Source organism: Trachinotus anak, unplaced genomic scaffold (genome assembly GCF_046630095.1).
Source record: "Trachinotus anak isolate AG129_WGS33_773 ecotype Australia unplaced genomic scaffold, CSIRO_AGI_Tana_v1 ptg000005l, whole genome shotgun sequence".
Lineage (NCBI taxonomy): Eukaryota > Metazoa > Chordata > Actinopteri > Carangiformes > Carangidae > Trachinotus > Trachinotus anak.
This window is the reverse complement of record NW_027273856.1, coordinates 20,846,190-20,865,013: the sequence shown is the minus strand read 5'-3', so window position 1 is coordinate 20,865,013 and position 18,824 is coordinate 20,846,190. Positions and strand designations below refer to the sequence as shown.

Sequence of the window (18,824 nt, the reverse complement as noted above, 5' to 3'; positions counted from 1 at the left end):
GTTGTAATGAAAGCCCATTACTCCCTTGCAATGTTAATATCTTATGTTGGGATTGTTGGTTGAGTGTGTTTTATAATCTTCATTTGTTATATTATTAATATTCCTTTTTCTTTGATGTGCTCAACTAGTTGCTGCTGCAATGGGCCAGGGATTACTGTTGTTTCACTGCGTCAAATCACATCTCAAGTGTGAAGAGTCAGAGATAGAGAGCATGGGTAGTTCTTTCTGTGTATTACAGGAACATTGTAAGCTTTTGAAAATTCAGAGGAATGCTGTAGTTTCATAGTTAAGATGAAAGATTAAGGGAAATAGAGCGCATACTTCAGTTGTACATACTGCAGTGCACACTACCCAACTGCCAGTTTTTTTGTTTTTCTTCCGCCTCTGATAATGCACGGACACAGAGAAGAGCTCTAACTATCTGAAGCTGAATTGATTGACCTGACTTTGTCTCTCAGTACAACAGCAAAAATTGATTTGTGTGGCTGCTCTGCAATTGTTTGACTGTTTGACTCTGCGGTGACTTAATGCCGGGCTTCAGTGCACCCATATGCCTACAGCTATTTCTTAATATCACAACTGCTGATTAGGCAAATTGTTGAGAACATACTGCTAGAATATACCCCGGCTGATATCTTGTATCCGTTTGCATCCATTCACAAACATTTTCTGGAGATTTGGGTTGTATTTCTGATTAAAAAAAACAGTATGAATCTTCAAGCAATGCTTTGCTGTTATTACACTGTGTGATGTTTTCTCCTTTGATATGGATTTTTTTTTGTGGCAGTACAGTATGAAAGCTTAAATTGCTACCTTTTAATTAAAACAATAGCTCAGCGTCTGTAAGTTGTTTAGCTATTTGGCCTAAGTAATTGCTATAATTAAAAGAAAAGTCATCCAATTCACTCCAACAGGCTTGTTTTTTTTTTATTTCAAAAAAGTGGTTGAACGGCGCCCCTTTGGATTGTAATGGTTGATAAATGTAAGTTCTTGTGTGGTGCGCCAGGTGAAGCTGATATCCTTTAATATCCTACAGATATAAAAATTTCAGGGGTGTGAAAAGTCAGCCATTGTAAAGGCCATTGTTGAACTGTGCATGGACTTGAGCTGGTGCTGGTTTACCCCAGCAGAAAATAATTGTCTTTTGGAAGAATTCAATAGTTTCACTTTGGAAATTCAGCAAAGAGTTTAACAATAAAAAGAAAATCTTAGTCGAAAAACAAAAACAAAAAAACAAACAAACAAACAAACAAAAAACAAACAAACAAAAAACAAAAACAAAAAAACAAATTATGAGCCATGTTCCTTTGCTTTTTGTTGTTGGGTGCCACTGGTCAGGCGTCATTAATTGTTACCATGGTAACATAAGGTTTAAGCCTGGGGGTAAGCAGATTAAAATGTAGTTAGTCTTTATTTTTGTGAACCGGTCTTATTTGCATTAGACTAATCTTTTAGCACAATTAAGACCGGACTAACACTACAGAGCAGTCTGAAGTGTCTTTGTAAGAAAAACCGGCCCCGGGATAGCAGATGTCCCGGGAGCACATTAGCTACAGTGGTTTGTTATGCTAGCTACCTGCGACGGACCTTCCACATGAGGGGAGAGGTTCACAGCTGCACAGGATTATATGACCGCGACAAGTGGAGTTGGACTTTATTTTTACATGGATATCGACCACTTCGTCTCCATGAGGGAAAGGAGAAAGGACTCCAGCATCTCCTGTGAGTCAATGCTGTCTGTTCCTGTATGTCTCTGCTCGCCGCAGGTTTGTGTTGAAGCTTATATTCGGCCAATATCCTGCACTTAAAAACTCAGGTGTTGTTATTGCGTACTTGTTAGACACAGACTCAATATGGGGGACAAACCATAACTTTGGAATCTCCTCATTGTGAACTTAATTGTTAGTGTGTCTTCCTGCTGACTGTGTGGTAATGATATTTAATGTACAGCCTCTGCAGTATGTATGGTTTTAATCCATGCAGTTATAATGAGAGATTAGGTTGAATACTGAATGATGTCCTGGATAGTTTTCTTGTATGCTCACCATGTAGGCAAGAGGAGCGTAAGTCATGTATTTGCACTGGTACTCTTTCAACTTTGAAACCTGACAATGATTTTTTTAAAGGTGGTATCTGTTTAGTACGCAAAGATGCAAAGACTCAGTCATTTATCTATCAGGAAGTGCAGCATTTCTCTTTTCACTCTAAGTGCCACCCTGTGGTTTACTAAGTTAATACATGCAGAGCTGCAACTAACATTTGTTTTCACTGTCAACAAATCTGCTGAGTATTTCCTTCATTAATTGTTTTGTCTATACAGTGTCGGAAAACAGTGAAAATTGCCCATGACAGTCTCCCAGAGCCCAAGGTAGAATCTTCAGTTGCTTGATTTATCCTTCAAACAATCCAAAACTCAAAGACATTTAGTTATGGTTTCATGTATGACAAAGAAACACTTAATATCATCACATCTGAGCACCTAAAACCAGTGAATTATTATGAAAAAAACCCCCAAAAAACCCATTCAGTTTTGCTTGAAAATGTGTGATGTGATTAATTGGTTGTTAAACAGGTTGGTGATTCATTTTCTGTAGATTAACACAAAAAAGCTACATTTCTTCTTCAATGAAAATGAAAGGAGCACCACTTTAGTTTATTAGCTGACCTGTCAGATTTCTGACCTCTGCTACGAAAACGCTGACATTTAGTTTCAGGATTAATTTAACTGGCAACTCTAAACAAAACAGCTGGCCCCTGAGATTTTAATGAACCAGACTGGGTGTTGAATAGCCACTCTCTGAATAATACAAAATGTAAAATTTCAATTAGTCATGATGGAAATTTTTATTTTTATTTATTTATTTATTTTTTGAAATGTAACAGATGCACACTTGTACAATGATGAAACCCACATCTGCCCAAATGCATCCTGTATGGCTTTGCCAGTAATTTGTGTTTCAAAACCGAAAACATTTTCAGTCAAGTCACTTTTAAATTCTTTGGCAGGTAACAACATGTACTTTAACTATTTGTACATTAGTTGAGTGCAGGTTAATGACATCATCAGCACGCACTTCTATCCAGTAATTACAGACAACATAGCAATATGTTTGTTGGTATGGAAGCACACATTACTGTTGATCACATATTGTAGTGGTTCATGTTGCCTTGACTAAATGTTTGGAGGTAACGAGTCATGAAGATTTGCAGTGTGCAGTCATCCAGTCTGGTGTTATTTCTGTTGTGAACATTTGATTGTTTGATTGTGTGCAGCACCTGGCTTTAGGACATTAACTGACATTTCTAATGTCCCATTAAATTAATGTGGTTGACCTTTGTGACACCATATATTTATTTATGAATGGAAATATAATTTACTACACCTTGAAAATGTAAGCCGACCAAAATGGCCTTTTTAAACTAATGATTCCAGTGTAGGTGCCTTGTTTCACCTTCTTTTCTCAAAACACTGCAAAAAAAATCTCTCTCTGTGTCCCCTGGCTGTTTGAGTCTGACTGCTGTCTCCTGTAAAAAAAAAATAAGGACCATACTCTACAGATAAAATGGGTGCTGTATGCAGCTGTGTCAACTCTGCCTGTGCAGAGTTGGTGTTTCCTCTGAATGGTCAGAGGTGCCTGCCATAAATACTCAAAGCCATGTCAGAACATATACAATCTATGTCTGTTTAAGTCTTTTTGAACCAGCTTCCTTGAATTGTAACGCAAGCTAATCCTTACACGCTTGTCAAGTCCCCACTTTGTAGCGCTGTGTCTTTTTGCTTGGAAAGCTGCCGCATTAATTCAGTCTCACCTTATTCAGTGAATGGGAAGGCATTAAAAGTCTCCCAAGTCCCTCATCCTTTTGTGCCACTTTCCAATGGCAATACTTAAAGTATGAATAGAAATGTCATTTCAGTAATTTGCCACGAATCACATTCAAAAAGATGTTCCATAAAACGACCTGCTCTTGAAGAAATCCTGAAGAACAAGATCATTACATATTCTCGTGTGTGCACTGACTGCTCTTATCAACTGATTAGTTTCGGCAACAGCAGACACTTTATGAGCCACAAAAGGGCTGTTTACATTTTGTTATTGCATCTTAGGGTCATAACTGTCACATGAGTGTGGCTTTGCCTTTACAGAGTGGTTATTTTTTAGCGGTTATAGTTGTCAAAATAAGAAGTTTCTAAGTTTCTAAATGGACATAAACCCTTTAGTCTGATTTTCAAGATTAGCTGACAACTCACATTTTCTCATCTTGTTGCTTCTTTTACAATATGTTTATAAGAAGTATCATGAATGCTGAACTGCAGCTAATTTTAGCTGTAGGCATTTTTAGACTCCAAGGGCGAAGATGCTATGCATTAATGGAGTCTAATTGCTAAAATCCTTTTATTTTGCCCTCTTAATCCTTCATAAATATTATTATTCATTTCCATTGGACCTCTTCTAATTAAATTGATGTTCATACAGCAAGGATGGAGCTAGCTAAAGTAGATGAACAACTGAGTTGTTTTTATCAACAGAGCAACAGTCTGATTACAGTGTGATGATCACGCCAGGCACAGTCCCAGTCTGGTCAGGTGCACTCAAGGCTGAGCACTAAAGAGGAGGCAGTTCTGTAATTTTTGGTAAGGCTAATGGGCTATTTCTCACCTCTGCAGAGCATAACTCTGCCATCTGCTGCAGGGAGTCTCTCTCAGCGCCTCACCCCTCTCTCTGGAATGGGGAATGGACAAATGGCAACCTGAGAGCCACACTCAGCAGCTGAGTACAGGACTGGGCGCACATGGACACTTTGCTATTCTCCCTCAGCTCATCCTGCATCCTCCCTCCGCCCCCCCTCCTCCCCCTCCCTTTCTCTGTTTCTCTAACTTTCCTTAGTTTGTCCTCAAAAAACATTGACACACAGTCATGTGTACACACGTGTCATGAAACACATACAGACTACAAACTTTTACTCTAATAAAAGAAGCACCCATGCAGTTACTTTTTCATTTGACTGTAAGTGGGATTCCTCGGGCCTCTCTCAATGGAATAAGTCACATTCCAGCACTTGACTATGGAGATAAGCAAACACATCTCCGCAACATGCTTCTCTCTCCTCTTTCCTGTAATTTTCTTTTACTCTTTATAGGTATCTGAACACTAGCCGTGTGTTGAAATAAGCAGAGGCAGATCAGGTGTCCTCTCTATGCTGCAGCCCACTCTGTTAAGTCTTCTGCAGTGAGCACAGCTAAGCAAACCTAGGAGAGATGTTATCAGACCTTTAGGTTAAAGAAACTGACAACTCCATCACCTCCATTCAGATCAGAGTGGAGCTGTAGAGCGATGCATATAGAACAGTTTGAGATTAATCCTTATGATTCTCTGTTTGACCATGATGCTTCTGTGTGACACTTTGCACAAGATATAGCTGGATAGGAGGGCATAGATTGTATGCAGGCGTTGAATAAATGAGGGAGAGGAAATGCATTTGTAGTGAGGAGCTTGAGATGATGTCCCGTTGCACTGCAATTTGTCTTGGTTTCTGTATATGTTACAGTCACATTTACTGTGTAGGGCTGCACTGCTACTGTAGTTTGTATGATTAGAGATCATCTGAAGAAAAAGTGGTGAAAAAATAAAAAATCTCCTGCTTTTTTCAAGATGACATTTAATATTCTTGCCTGTATTAGATGTATGAGGGTACAGCTTTTAATGCCTCTCTGACCTAAGGACAGTGGCAAGGTGAAATGTAGAAGGTTGCAGGCCAGTCCATGAGAAGAAAATTACAACAATTTAGCAGCGACAAGCCAGGCCTGGAGGAACAGAGCCATATCACTCATGTTCCCTCATGTACGACAGCCGGGGCACGCTGCCCTCTCTGCCGCCTCAGAAATACAATAATGACTACACTGTGTGTGTGTGTGTGTATGTGTGCCTGTCTGTCTGTTAACCTGTGTGCCTGCGCCCTTATGTGTGGCTGCATGTTGTATGTGCACAGACTGTGTTTATATGCATACATATGTGTGAAGGCACAGTGCAGCTAAAGCAAGCCTCAGCTCTGCAGAACAAGAGGAGTCATGTTTCCTCTGATGAGCAACACAGTCAGACGATTAGGCTTTGTTTTTGTAATATGGTGGCGTTCTGCCTCCAGTCTGCGAGTTGAGGCTGAACACAGGCATCTGTATCTGCATCCCCTGAGTAGTCTGAACATGTACTTGGTATTCCTGATAGGACAGAGCTGGCTAACTGAGCTTTCCTGGCAGTCTGGCAGATCTGTAGAACGCAGCTCTGTGGTGGCACATTAGAATAGCAGTACAAAAACAACAGCAGCTATGCATAGGCTCTGAGTCAACTGAATGGGCTGTGTGTTCATGACAGGAGGAGAATAATTGGTCCAATTTATGCGGTGTGGATTTATGGCAAGCTGTCGCACATTTGGTACAGGCCGTTATGTTTTTTGTTTTTGGTTTTTTTTCCCTTCAATTTGTCATTAATGTGTCAGAGTTGAAATAAATGGGAGTGCAAACATGTGATGTTGGTAATGCTGCTGGAAGAAAAATAGGAAAAAAAAGTCAGTGATTATGTGCAAGCAGACAAATTAGAGTCATCACAATATTTTTATCTTGCCATTTAACCCAGTAAAGCAGTCCAAATGGAAAGATGGAAGTGTGATTCTAGCGACTGCAACAAAAATCTGAAAATGTCATCAGCGTCATGGTGCATGCACTCAAACTCATATCATTTCAGTGTATCTCAGAGCCAAGCCCAATTTAAGTGTACTGTGTAATCCTGTCTCTTGCATATGGATTGCATGTGAGGTCTTCCTGTCCTGCAAGCTTTTTGAAATGTTAGTCTGAGAGATCAATGGAATACACTCCAGTGGAAGCAAGAGTTAAACACAGATCCACGTACTTGTATATGTCAGACATGAAGAATAGGCTAATATATTCCGCCTGCAGACTGATATGCTAATCTGTTTCAGTACATCTGTCAGTTAAGTTCTAGGCTGCTGATTTGAAGCAAAATATATTTATGTTGCTGTGCATGTAGGCACATATACATTAACGCTCTGCTTTTGAGCTGAGCCAGGAGCATACAGCAAACATGATAAAGCTCTCATCTTAATGATTAAAAATCCCAACAAGGTACTTTGAAGGTAAGAATATTTGACTTTGTGAAATGTGTGGTTTCTGTGTATTTGTATCATGAGCTGTGGTGACTCTTTAAGGAGGATAATCTGTTACTCTTTTATTATTTATTATTATATGGGTTATCCCAATCTTATCCAAATGATCCCGATTGGGGATAATCCAGGGATACTTTGATGGATCATGTATGTTTGCTTCAGATATGCATGTGTGAGCCCTATCACACTCTGTTATTGTAAAACACTGGAACTATACAGCTCTCTCGGTTTGTTAATCATCAGTGAACCACAAACCACGTTAAATTAAGAAAAGCATCTAGACATTTCAGGTGGTGACAACTTGTAGGTTGAAGTCTTTTGCAGGTGTATCACACCTCAAGCAATGCTGTTGGTTGAAAACTGCTTGGAGCTGACACAACAGATCCACACTATACACAGTGATAAATCATCATCACCTTTTAAAATTTTCTACTCATTTGTTTTGATATATACACTCACCGGCCACTTTATTACATACACTAGTACTGGGTTTGACCCTCTTTAGGCTTCAGGACTGCCTTAATTCTTCGTGGCATAGATTCAACAAGGTGCTGATTTTTGTCCATATTGATTTGATAGCTTCACGCAGTTCATGCAGATTTAATCTCATCACACATCCCAAAGGTGCTCCATTGGATTGAGATTTGGTGATTGTGGAAGCCATTTGAGTACAGTGAACTTACTGTCCTGTTTAAGAAACCAGTTTGAGATGATTTGAGCTTTGTGGCATTGTGCGTTATCCTGCTGGAAGCAGCCATCAGAAGATGGGCTCACTGTGGTCATGAAGGGATGGACATGGTCAGCAAGAGTTTAAACGATGCTCAATTGGTACTAAGGGGCCCAAAGTATGCCAGGAAAATATCCCCCACACCATTACACCACCACCACCAGCCTGAACAGTTTGATACATGGCAGGATGGATCCATGCTTTCATGTTGTTGACGTCTAAATGTCACAGCAGAAATCGAGACTCATAAAATGAGGCAACGTTTTTCCAATCTTCTGTTGTTTTGGTGAGCCTGTGTGAATTGTAGCCTCGGTTTCCTGTTCGTAGCTGACAGGAGTGGCACCCGGTGTGGTCTTCTGCTGCTGTAGTCCATCTGCTTTAAGGTTGATGTGTTGTGCGTTCAGAGACACTCTTCTGCATAACTTGGTTGTAACGAGTGGTTATTTGAGTTACTGTTGCCTTCCTTTCAGCTCGAAGCAGTTTGGCCATTCTCCTCTGACCTCTAGCATCAACAAGGCATTTTTGCCCAGAGAACTGCTGCTCACTGGATATTTTTTCTTTTTCGGACCAGTCTCTGTAAACCCATGACCTCGTACCTCATGTACGAGGTCATGGTTAATAAACAGGGTTTATTCCAGGATCACACCAACCCGTGAGAACTGGGTTCCGAAAGAAAATTAAATAAAAATGAATAGACAAGCATTCAGTGACCACAATGCATGTATGTATGTCCCCACAGCAATACAACAGGTGGTTAATTCACATAACATTAACTCATAAATGTACACAATACAGATACGTTCAAAGTCACTTAAATCACCTTTCTTCCCCATTCTGATGCTCGGTTTAAACTTCAGCAGGTTGTCTTGACCCTGTCTACATGCATAGATGCTCTGTGATTGGCTTATCAGATATTTGCGTTAATGGGCAGTTGAACAGGTGTACCTAATAAAGTGGCCGGTGAGTGTATATTGCCTTCCCATGAATGAAAATGCATCAAACTTTGCAGATTTGTCCTTGAATGAATAGTTGATAGTGTAGCGATATTAGAATGAATTTCTAAACATCACCATTTAAAAAAACAAACTGAAAAAAAAAACCACAGAAACAAACTAAAATCTGTTTGAACATTAATTATCTGAATTAATCCTTGTGAATATGGTGGAGCTTTCGATTAACCTTTTATTTTACTCCAATGAATAAATTGTGAGACCCCAGTTGCTGTATTGCTGCTTGCAGCTGTAATTTTTTGCTTTTAATGTAAGAGGCTGGAGCTCTGCTGCAGTATCCTTGAGCAAGACACTTGAATATCACCTGCAGAGACGGTGACTATTTCCCAGTTAAGATCAATAAACTCACATAATATTTACTTCCCCAGATGTAATTAAGTAATGTCCTTTTCATTTCAGCAGTGATCACGGAGGGTAAAATCGCTTTAAATACTATTTACATATCATAGTCTCGAATGAAAGGATTTAAAGAATACAGTAGCTTACATTTTCCATACTGTCTGAACGTGTGCTCGTTTATCTGGGCATGCTTCAGTTTCACCTGACAAACACCTAACCATCCTATGACAGCTACAATCATGAAGCAGTGCTGTGGGAGACAGCCTGGAGGCTATTGATGGCTGCTGAAGTGGAAATATGGAACTTTCCCTCTGTTCTCTCTGCAGCTTGTACAGGATAAATTGTAGGATTCATACTGAGATTCTCACCTTCGCCCACATCACCGGCTCCCACTGCTGCTTCCTTTACAGAAACTCCTCGCATCGATTGCTCTGATATCCCTCTGCACCCGGCGCTCGGTTGAAACAGAGTGTTTTTTTCGACAGAAGATTAATAAGGGGCACAGCGGAGGGTCGCTAGAAACAGCAGATGAAAAGAAACATGGTTCACAGAGAAGGTCGTCTGTAGACCCTGCACACCTTTAAAAGAGCATCTGATCACTGCATCACATGGGGAAACGGTAAACTCAGTGTGGGCAGATACATTAATAGTTTTTTTTGTGTCTTTCTTTTCAAAGACACACCCTCGATTGTTTTTTTTTTTGTTTTTTTTTCATGAGATTTCTCCTGCTCTCAGCATGAAGCATGTTCTCTCATTCCCCAGGTAGCTCTAGGAAGACAAGATTAATCCCGGACACACAAGTCTGAGTTCTTTCCATCGCCGCAACACACCCTCCCATTCCTCATGTCTGTCGGTGACCTTTCCTTCGTTGACTGCACAACGGTTATTTCAGTAATAACTAGGCATCATTCAAGGCTACACTATCCACAAACAACACTGCCAACTCTTTTCAAATTGTTTGTGTGGATTCAGCAATCAGTTGTATTTAAGCATGCAGCTTTTTTGCTGAAGTACAAGAATGTTGAGATTTGAGGTTGTTAGAGAGAAGAAACAGATGGATAAGGACTGTCCAGGAAATGAAAACTGTCTTTATTACCTCACATTCTCATCCTCCTCTACCCACCCGCCGTCCCCACATACACACAACATTCCACTGCAATACAACCAAGCATGGCAGCTCCCAATGCTGAGGGAGAGAGAGAGCGAGCGGAAATGTCAGGATTATATGAAAGCGTGAGCCGTAATGAGATGATAATGGCGTCTCCCATGCTGACGAGTTGACAGAAGGATGAACAGGCTTCTGGGATGTTGCTGTCAATAACCTGCTGAAGCAGATAAAATGACATTACAGTCAATTAGCTCTCAAGCTTGCATGGATGCATCCTGTAGCACTGCATTTTGGTAACACAACACTTGAACCCCCACAGATCATGATGACACTTACTGTTTTGATGACATAAATGTGGCCAAACATATTTTACATTCTGTAAACAAATTACCATGGTACTTTATGATGATGCCATTTAATAGCAAAAACCTAATGAACACTGGAATGAAAATAAATGAGTACATTGACAGTGTAGGGTGAAATATGTAATTATAACACCTCAGTGAATGCACAATGTCTTGCCCTTCACTTGTGCTCAACTGTTTACTCATAAGCTTGTTGGTACTATTTTATTTTTCTTTAATGAACTTTACCAACGCCCCATGCCTCACTTTAAATGAGCTTTCAAATATCATAGTACTTGTCACACAAATTGTACTTGTTCCAGCAGAAATGAATCCATGGGCTTTTTCAAAAAAAAAAAAAATAATAAAAAATTTAATGTGTGTGCATTGCGCGGATCTTTTTTGACCCCAAGTGTAGAGTCTGTTTCATCTTCGTAAACTCACCTCCACTCCTCTCTACTCCCTTTTCCCTTTCAGTGCGCCTCTCACTCCCTCCATGTGCCCAAATCACCATCTGGGAAAGCCTGATAAGCTCAGAGGCAGACACCAGCATTTGGGCGTTGAGTTGAAGAGTTGCCTTGAGACAGCCGGTAGGTTAACCCGACCAATGCACAACCTTCCAAGCATGGAGGTTAGGAAGTGGCACACAGTTCATTCTCTTCTTGTTTTTTTTCTGTCTGTCTTGTTTATGTGTCTCTTTGTGTCTATATTTTTGTCCATGTCTTCCATTCCTCCCCCATTTCCACTAAGGGTAACTGTTGACTACACTCTTTTTAAAGGGAAGCAAAGACATTTAGGTTGGACATATTTGTTAAAGGGACTTAGAGTATGTGTCATCCTACAGGTGTGAGAGATTATCCTCCTTCTGACAGCTTACGTCCTCCCAATCTCAGGAATGTTCTCTATTGAAGGCCATAATTAAACAAAGCTCATGTTTATTCATTTGATCCTTAAACCCAGGCATGATTAACACTGGAGCTCAGTTGTCACAAGGTGGGAGTACATGTGTCCAGACTATTAGTTTCAACCCTCTTTGTTGAAATCCTGCATGGAATGGATTTCGGTGTAGTTTGCTAAAGGTCTCAGAAAAGTCATGTGTCTGACACGCATAAATACACATGCAAATGATACTTTGCGCAACCCAGTGTGCTTTCACATGAACTTGGGTGCATTTAATTTGGTTGCAATTTCCTTCATAAGGGTCTGGATTATTCTCTCACTTCATGTTTGGCTGGAATTTCTCTGTGGTGCTGTCCATGGTCCTGACTAGCAAATATTTCCATTTAAAAACCCATTAACTCCAGTTACACTTTCTCTTACACTGCAATGTTCTGGTCCTTTTTTCCTCTGTCTGTCTCTCCCTCTCACACATGTGTATGTACACACACAAAGAACAACTTCCAACTAATTAATGAAATTCTAGTTATATCTAAATACAATCCAGGAACTGTTGTGTGAATGTGGCAGCTGGGAGAAAATTAAGAAAGGACCCCTGAGGCCAAGTATGACCATGTTTCACAGAACTCTGCTGTTTTTTTGCTCCTTGGCCTCCATTCTGGACTCCAATTGCAAAATTATTTCACTGAATACTCAGGCGACAAAGAGCATTCCTGTGTTAACTTCCCACATAACTTTTCTGCATAAAACAAAAACATTAAATGAATAATTAAATGAATGAATTAAAGAATGCATGAATAACCATAGAAACAATGAAGGCACATGTGAGCTACCAGAAAAAAAAATAAATAAATCAAAGCAAGACTAAAAGTTTTCACATTACTCTGCTTAAAAATTTGAATTCATAGCACACACCCTTGCTCAGTTGAATAAATTAAAGGGTTTTGCTGCTAGAGCCCTACTTGGTCTGGTATTACAAGTGGCTCATGGTGACTAATGTTAGTCAGGGCTAGCAGACTTTATATAGACATTGCATATGTTTTAATTGTGAACAATTAAACAACAATGTGAACATTTCATCCTAAACAGAGTATCTTTGGGGTTTTGATTGTTGGTAAGACAAAATAAGACATTTGAAGACTTTACTTTGAATTCTGCAAACTTGGGAGGAAATTTTTTGGTTAAAATTTTATAGACAAAACAATTAAGAAAATAATCATAGATTAGTTGATTAAGATAATTCTTCATTGGAGCTCTAGGTTCCACTGAATTTTCTGTTCAGTTGAATAATGAATCGATCAGTTATCTTTTAAGCTATAGCAGCAATTCTTGACATTTGATCCAAACTGGCCATCACAACTGAACCACAGATACTCATCCACAAAATGGAGACCGAGGGACCTTTTTGTAAATATTTAAATTACAGCTGAGGTTTTCTGTATAGAATGATACATAGCACTTCCCACTCTCCCTGTAGTTATCCACATGTTTATGCATGCTGAACTCATAATTCAGTTTCTCTTCTGACAGGCACCTTTAGGCAACATAATTTTAATTTGTTCTGTCAAAGTTTCTGCAAACCATAATCAGTCTGTCATTATCAGTTCGGTGTGGGAAAGGCAGTGTGACCAAAGTGACTTGAAGCATTTAGAATTGCGTTGCCCACCCCACACACACCTGTATAGAGGCAGACCACCAGAGCATCAAACAGCATGGGATATATATATATATATATATATATATATATATATATATATGTTTCAACCTTTAGACCTTTTGCTGGCCCACGGGCCAGATGGCTTTGAATTGCTTTGAGCGTGAGATGGTTTGGAACAAAAAATAAATGCATTCAGATGTAGTGTGTGCGTGTGTGTGTGAATAATTATATGTAATTTCAAAAATGTGTGTTAAATATTAGACTGGTCAAGCATATGTTTGACTTTGAACCTTTTATCAGATGCCCTCCATTCTAGTAAGCACCTGGATTCCTGCTTGAAGGTACCCTGTTGCGTTTTCTTGTAAACAAACAAAAATTATGTTTATATTTAGTGTTACTCACCAAAACTCATTGTGTGTGTCCTTGAGGTTTCACAAACATACTGAATATATTTTCCTCCTCATGAAACATTTACAAAGCCAATTCTGTTGTTTGCATCCACGCTTACTAGCTTGCAGTCTTCTTCTTCATTGCTGCGTATCTTGGCAAGTTGCTGCCACCTGTTGATATGTGGACTACTGCCATTGGTAGGGCTGTGTATTGTGTCACGAGGGTGTGCATCATGCTGTCCACTCAAGAAAAACAAAACAACCCATTCACAACTATGTACTATTCAGATTTAAGATCCACATGGAACCGTTGAACATAGATTTTCTAATGTTTGTTTAACCCCCACTGCACATTATATGTCTACACGATAGAGGACTTACTGTGTGTTTTGTAGAATTTGTCCTGTCCCCGCGTTCCTTCCTGTCCTCTGGCATGGTGCTAACTACTACTTGGTAATGGCAACTCTGAATGCATCCTGGCTTTTTATGTAATTTCTTCTATGTTATGTGTTTGTCAATATATTTACATGTAGCAGCATTGCCTCTCATTTTGTGTGTAATTTAAATAATCATACATACATGCAGTGACCTTAATTTTAATAGAATGAGAATGTCTTGAAGCGTCTTAATGTCTGTACTGACAGATGTGCCTTTCTACCCGTGTCTTTCATGGATCTCTTTGAAACTTCTGCCTTTGTGGTGCTAGCAGCAGAAAAACATGTCAAGGCATTCCCTCTGAGGGTGATTGAACCTTTTGAATATTGCCTTTTTTCTTGTTCATTTTCTCTTTATTGACACATTGCCTCCCCCATTAGGAACTAGCACAGTAAACACATTGGAAACATTTATAATCAGCTTCCTTTGGTTCAACCCACAAATTTAAACCCTGCTCTTTTATAGCACCAATTCATGTGTTTGAGTGTCTTGGCACATCTCTTGAACCATAGAAAAAATAATTAAATATGTAGTGGAATTAGCATGAACTTTTTCATACAAACCCACTGCAATGTGAATCCTGCTTTTGCAGGCATCCCTAAATGGTCAGTGTTCCACTAGGCAGGACCTGGCATCCCAGAGGAAATCTAAAGAGATCTAGACATCCCCTCCTGGACACTCACTTATTCATGTGGGGATGTGGGAGGAAGGAGGGAAGGATACACGCCAGCCCAGTAAGCCGAAGGCTATATGGTCTAATGCAATGCAGGATAAGTGCGGTGAAAGGCTTGCAGGACAGATATCAGATAAGGTCAGGGAAAAAGGGATTTGCCATCCATTCCTGTGGATTTGATAAGTAGACCACTGCCAACATGTCCCCTGTACCACTGACACCTCGGGTTTGGTATGAGGATATCAAAGGCCCAATGGGCAGGTAAAATTAGTTGGGTTGACTCTGCAGTCAGTGATAATGGTCAGATTGATGATTTTAAGATTGAACTTCACAATGTTTATTTAGAAGATTTGTTTTGAGTTTCAAATACTGAATAAAAAAAAACTGATTCAAAAAGATTAAATGTCATTCCTAATGTAAATTACATAAAGTCAAGTGAGGACCAAGGCCAAGATGATGTTGAGTATTTTCCACGGTGTTAGCCACATAGTCAAATAAAGAGGGAAAAAATGTGTGGATATTGACAATGAAAGTCATAACAGTCTGATCAAAGGTCTAATGATCTAACCTCACAGTTTAAACCAAGTTTCATTTGGACTCCTTCCCCCGACTTAACAGGCGCTCTGGCAGCTGTTTCTGAAGTCCTATAACCTCTGATAATAATTATAACCTCCATACCATAGAGAGGGGATTTATTCAAATTAGTCATGTCATTATCCCCAAGATCACTCCACTAAATATTACTTACTGATGTCTAGTCTGTAACAAAATGTCCTACTCTGCACCATCTGACCGTGTCATTGCAAAGCCAGGGGAAAGTTGAGTTGAATGTAAACTAAGCAGGAGTGAGATGCATCATGGAAAGTGGCCAAATAATGAGGAATGAAATGAAAGACACCTACACTAATGTGTATTTTCAATTTTCTCCCCAATCTACAACATGTCAAATAGGGTGGTTGAGAGATCGTGTATCACTCTAAAGCAGTGTTTTAATAGCAGACATGTTACAGTGTTGTAAGTAACTACTGCAGTGTCCTTCTGCATGTGACTTGCATGGAGTGCAGGACTAGATAACTGGGGTTACAGTGTGAATATAGAATAATGAACATAGACAAAAGGAAGATGGATCACATTAATCTGAGCAGCAGAGCCCCCTCCCTAGCTCTTCTTTTTACTGTGAATACTGCAGTTGTGTAGTTGACACCGCAGCCTTCCCATTTGATGAGCAATTAGCATACCCTCGCCTGAGTTTGTATCGTGATGATCCATTCATTTCTGTGGTATAATTACGTGTATAGGGCTGCTCATTTGGAAAACATTGAACTCATCAATCTTTTTGCACCCGTTTTCTAATTCGGCCCATTGAGAGATCCTTGGGGGCCACCAAAACCGCACTTAATTGTCCTCATTCCCGACAGCTTCTAATTACATCCAGTGCTTTAGATCTCGTTAGAAAAAGTTCAAGATCCTCCTTGCGTTTTTTTTTTTCATGCAGAACTGTTCTCAATGTGTTGGAGGAGAGTAACAGAGAGAGAGAAATTCCCTCGTCACCTTGCCCTCTGGCAGCTGTGCCCTGGATAAACAAACACGCGTCGCTGCACATCAGTCAGCCAGTTGGGAGCTGGGGCTTGATTAAAAAGCTCCCTCTGCTGTATCTCCGTGGCCTTGCTCCTGTGAGTGCCCAGATAAATAAATTAATGAATAGCTCTTGTTGAACTAATGGAGGGACGGGGTGTTTGTCGTAACAGCTGCTATACTGTATGGGGTTCGGTTTGTGTGATTGAGTGGTGAGTTGAGCACATTGAGCCACACAGTAAATCAGTGGAGTCCTGATTAGCACTTAGGCAGATGATTACTAGCAAGAGCACATTTTGTCCTTACCTACCATCCTCTGCTGCTCCTGTGTGCGTGCAAGTGTTGCACCTGATCCGGAAGTCACCGCCCACATTCCTGGTTTAGGAACACAGATGTGAGAAACTGGCACAGATGGTGGAGTTTCTCATTAAGTCAAAAGCTTAAGGTACAATTGAAGATTTTTTTTACGTGGAGGAGAAATGGTACACAGCCCCAGTTGTGCTACAAAGCTCCCAAGGATGAGACTTATTTCTCTGTTGAGAGAGAACGCATAGCAAGAGCCTTTATACAAGGCATAATACTCTGCAAGTAAATGTTGGTTCTCTGACAACATATTAAACTGTGGCTTAGCCTTCAGTGGATTCAGCAAAGGGTTGGGTAAGTTGCATAATGACAATCAGTACAACGCAACCACGCTGACCAGTGATTACGTAAGCAGCTCATACTTCACTCTGTGTGACAAGTAAAAAAGATATTACAACTGTTTTACTGTAGGACTGAACACATATAGTAGCACTATGTAATGTATAAAAAAGAAGCTAACAAAAAGCTGAAGATGCATTCAGTAAGTGTCAAGGTTTTCTGTCTCCCAAGTTTAAACAATAAATTGATGATGGCTGAATTCTATTTAGCTGCTTCAGTTTCAGAGTCCTGTATTGTGGCTGCTGGCTCACTGTAGTAAACTGTGCTTTTCCTGCAAGTCAAAATGTCTGTTGTGGAAAAAGGCCTTGGGTCGAGTAAATCACGCTCTACAGTTACACAATATAAAAAATGAGCATCAACCAACCACAGCAAAAAGAATAAAACAGAATTAATTCTGTGATGAGTTTCATTAGCAGTTGTCAGTGTTTGCATTAGCTCACTACTTCTTTCACTGAGCTTAAGAGCTGAAGGGCTATCACTGCTATGGCAACAGTGCAGGGCTCTGACAAGCAGTAAACGCAGTGATGAGCTCCTGGATTTTAGGATGGAGCCAGGCTAAATGAAGATTCATGCATGGCTTTGAGAATCTGCTGCCTAACGTTACGCTCCAACTTGGTTACTGTTCCCTTTTGTGAAATGTTGTGCTTGTGTGTGTGTGTGTGTGTGTGTGTGTGTGTGTGTGTGTGTGTGTGTGTGTGTGTGTGTAATCTTGGGGGGGGGGGGGGGCTCTGAATATATGATAACCCATGGGAAGATTGAGGTCCCCATAGGTAAAGACTACTTTTTGAGGTTTGAGACTTTGTTTTGATTTATGGTTACAGTTAGGTTTGGTTAGTGTTAGGCTTTTAGGTGTAATGGTTAAGGTTAGGGTAAGGGGCTAGGGAATGCATTATGCCAATAAGTGAACCTCACAGGGATAGTGAGTGTGTATTAAATTATTGTTATTATTGGTTAGTTGATAGACAGAGCCATACTTTGGAAGTAAAAAAATGCTTGTTGGGTACATTCAGGAAGATATAGAGTACATTCCAACAGAGACACACACACACACACACACACACACACACACAGAGTTTCTTGGTCCGTCCTGTTGAACCAGTCACATGTTAGACATGCATCACACATGCACAGACCCCTGCTGCGTGGCAAACATCAAGGTCAAACCAAATATGTGAGCCCACCACTGTGAAGTTAGTGACCTTGTGTAACTGTCTTTCCCCCAAGACACACTCACACACACGTACACATGCTCACAAATAGCAATGTGTGTACTGACAGCACACTTGCACACTTGCTTGGGGTCACATTTGCAGGACAAATGCAGTTTTGCATGTGCTTTGTAATATATGCAAGGAGTTCACAAGAGCATAAACCATGTAAACACTCGAGCAGACTTTGAAGTTGTGTAGAGTGGCAGAAAAAGTGTGAAATATGGTGTCAGAGCCGAAAGCCTCAGCTAAACTGAATGTGAACTGTAGAGTAGCAACATTACAGTACATTGTCTATTGCTTTCATATTTATCCTCTACAAGTGCTTTTATTTTGAAAAGGCTACTGTTCGTCAAGCTGAAGATGCTGTAGGGACACTGCAGAAACTTCCAGTTGTGTGCCGAGCCATCAAAGGCTACAATTTGCAGCACCATCTGAAACAAAACGTGGAAGTAGTTTTCAGAAAATGACCAGCTGAGGAGCGTCCAACACAGTGGGATCTATGTTCAGACGAAGAAAGCCGCCACAGAGCAGACTAAGCAGTAGCCTGCTTCATCTATGTATTGATTTTAGCAGTGCCTAGA

The 18,824-nt window shown here is 40.2% G+C and overlaps 1 long non-coding RNA gene across 2 annotated transcripts in view; it reads left to right on the top strand.

Moving 5' to 3' along the window:
* Positions 1-1,190: 1,190 nt before the first annotated feature.
* LOC139621901 (uncharacterized) overlaps positions 1,191-18,824 on the top strand; it is a 74,934-nt gene continuing 57,300 nt past the window's right edge. The window contains exons 1-2 of one of the 2 annotated variants that reach the window (XR_011691107.1): positions 1,191-1,722; positions 11,182-11,294. This is a non-coding gene — a long non-coding RNA (uncharacterized lncRNA). The remainder of the gene's footprint in view (positions 1,723-11,181; positions 11,295-18,824) is intronic. The other variant, XR_011691108.1, reaches the window with a different exon arrangement.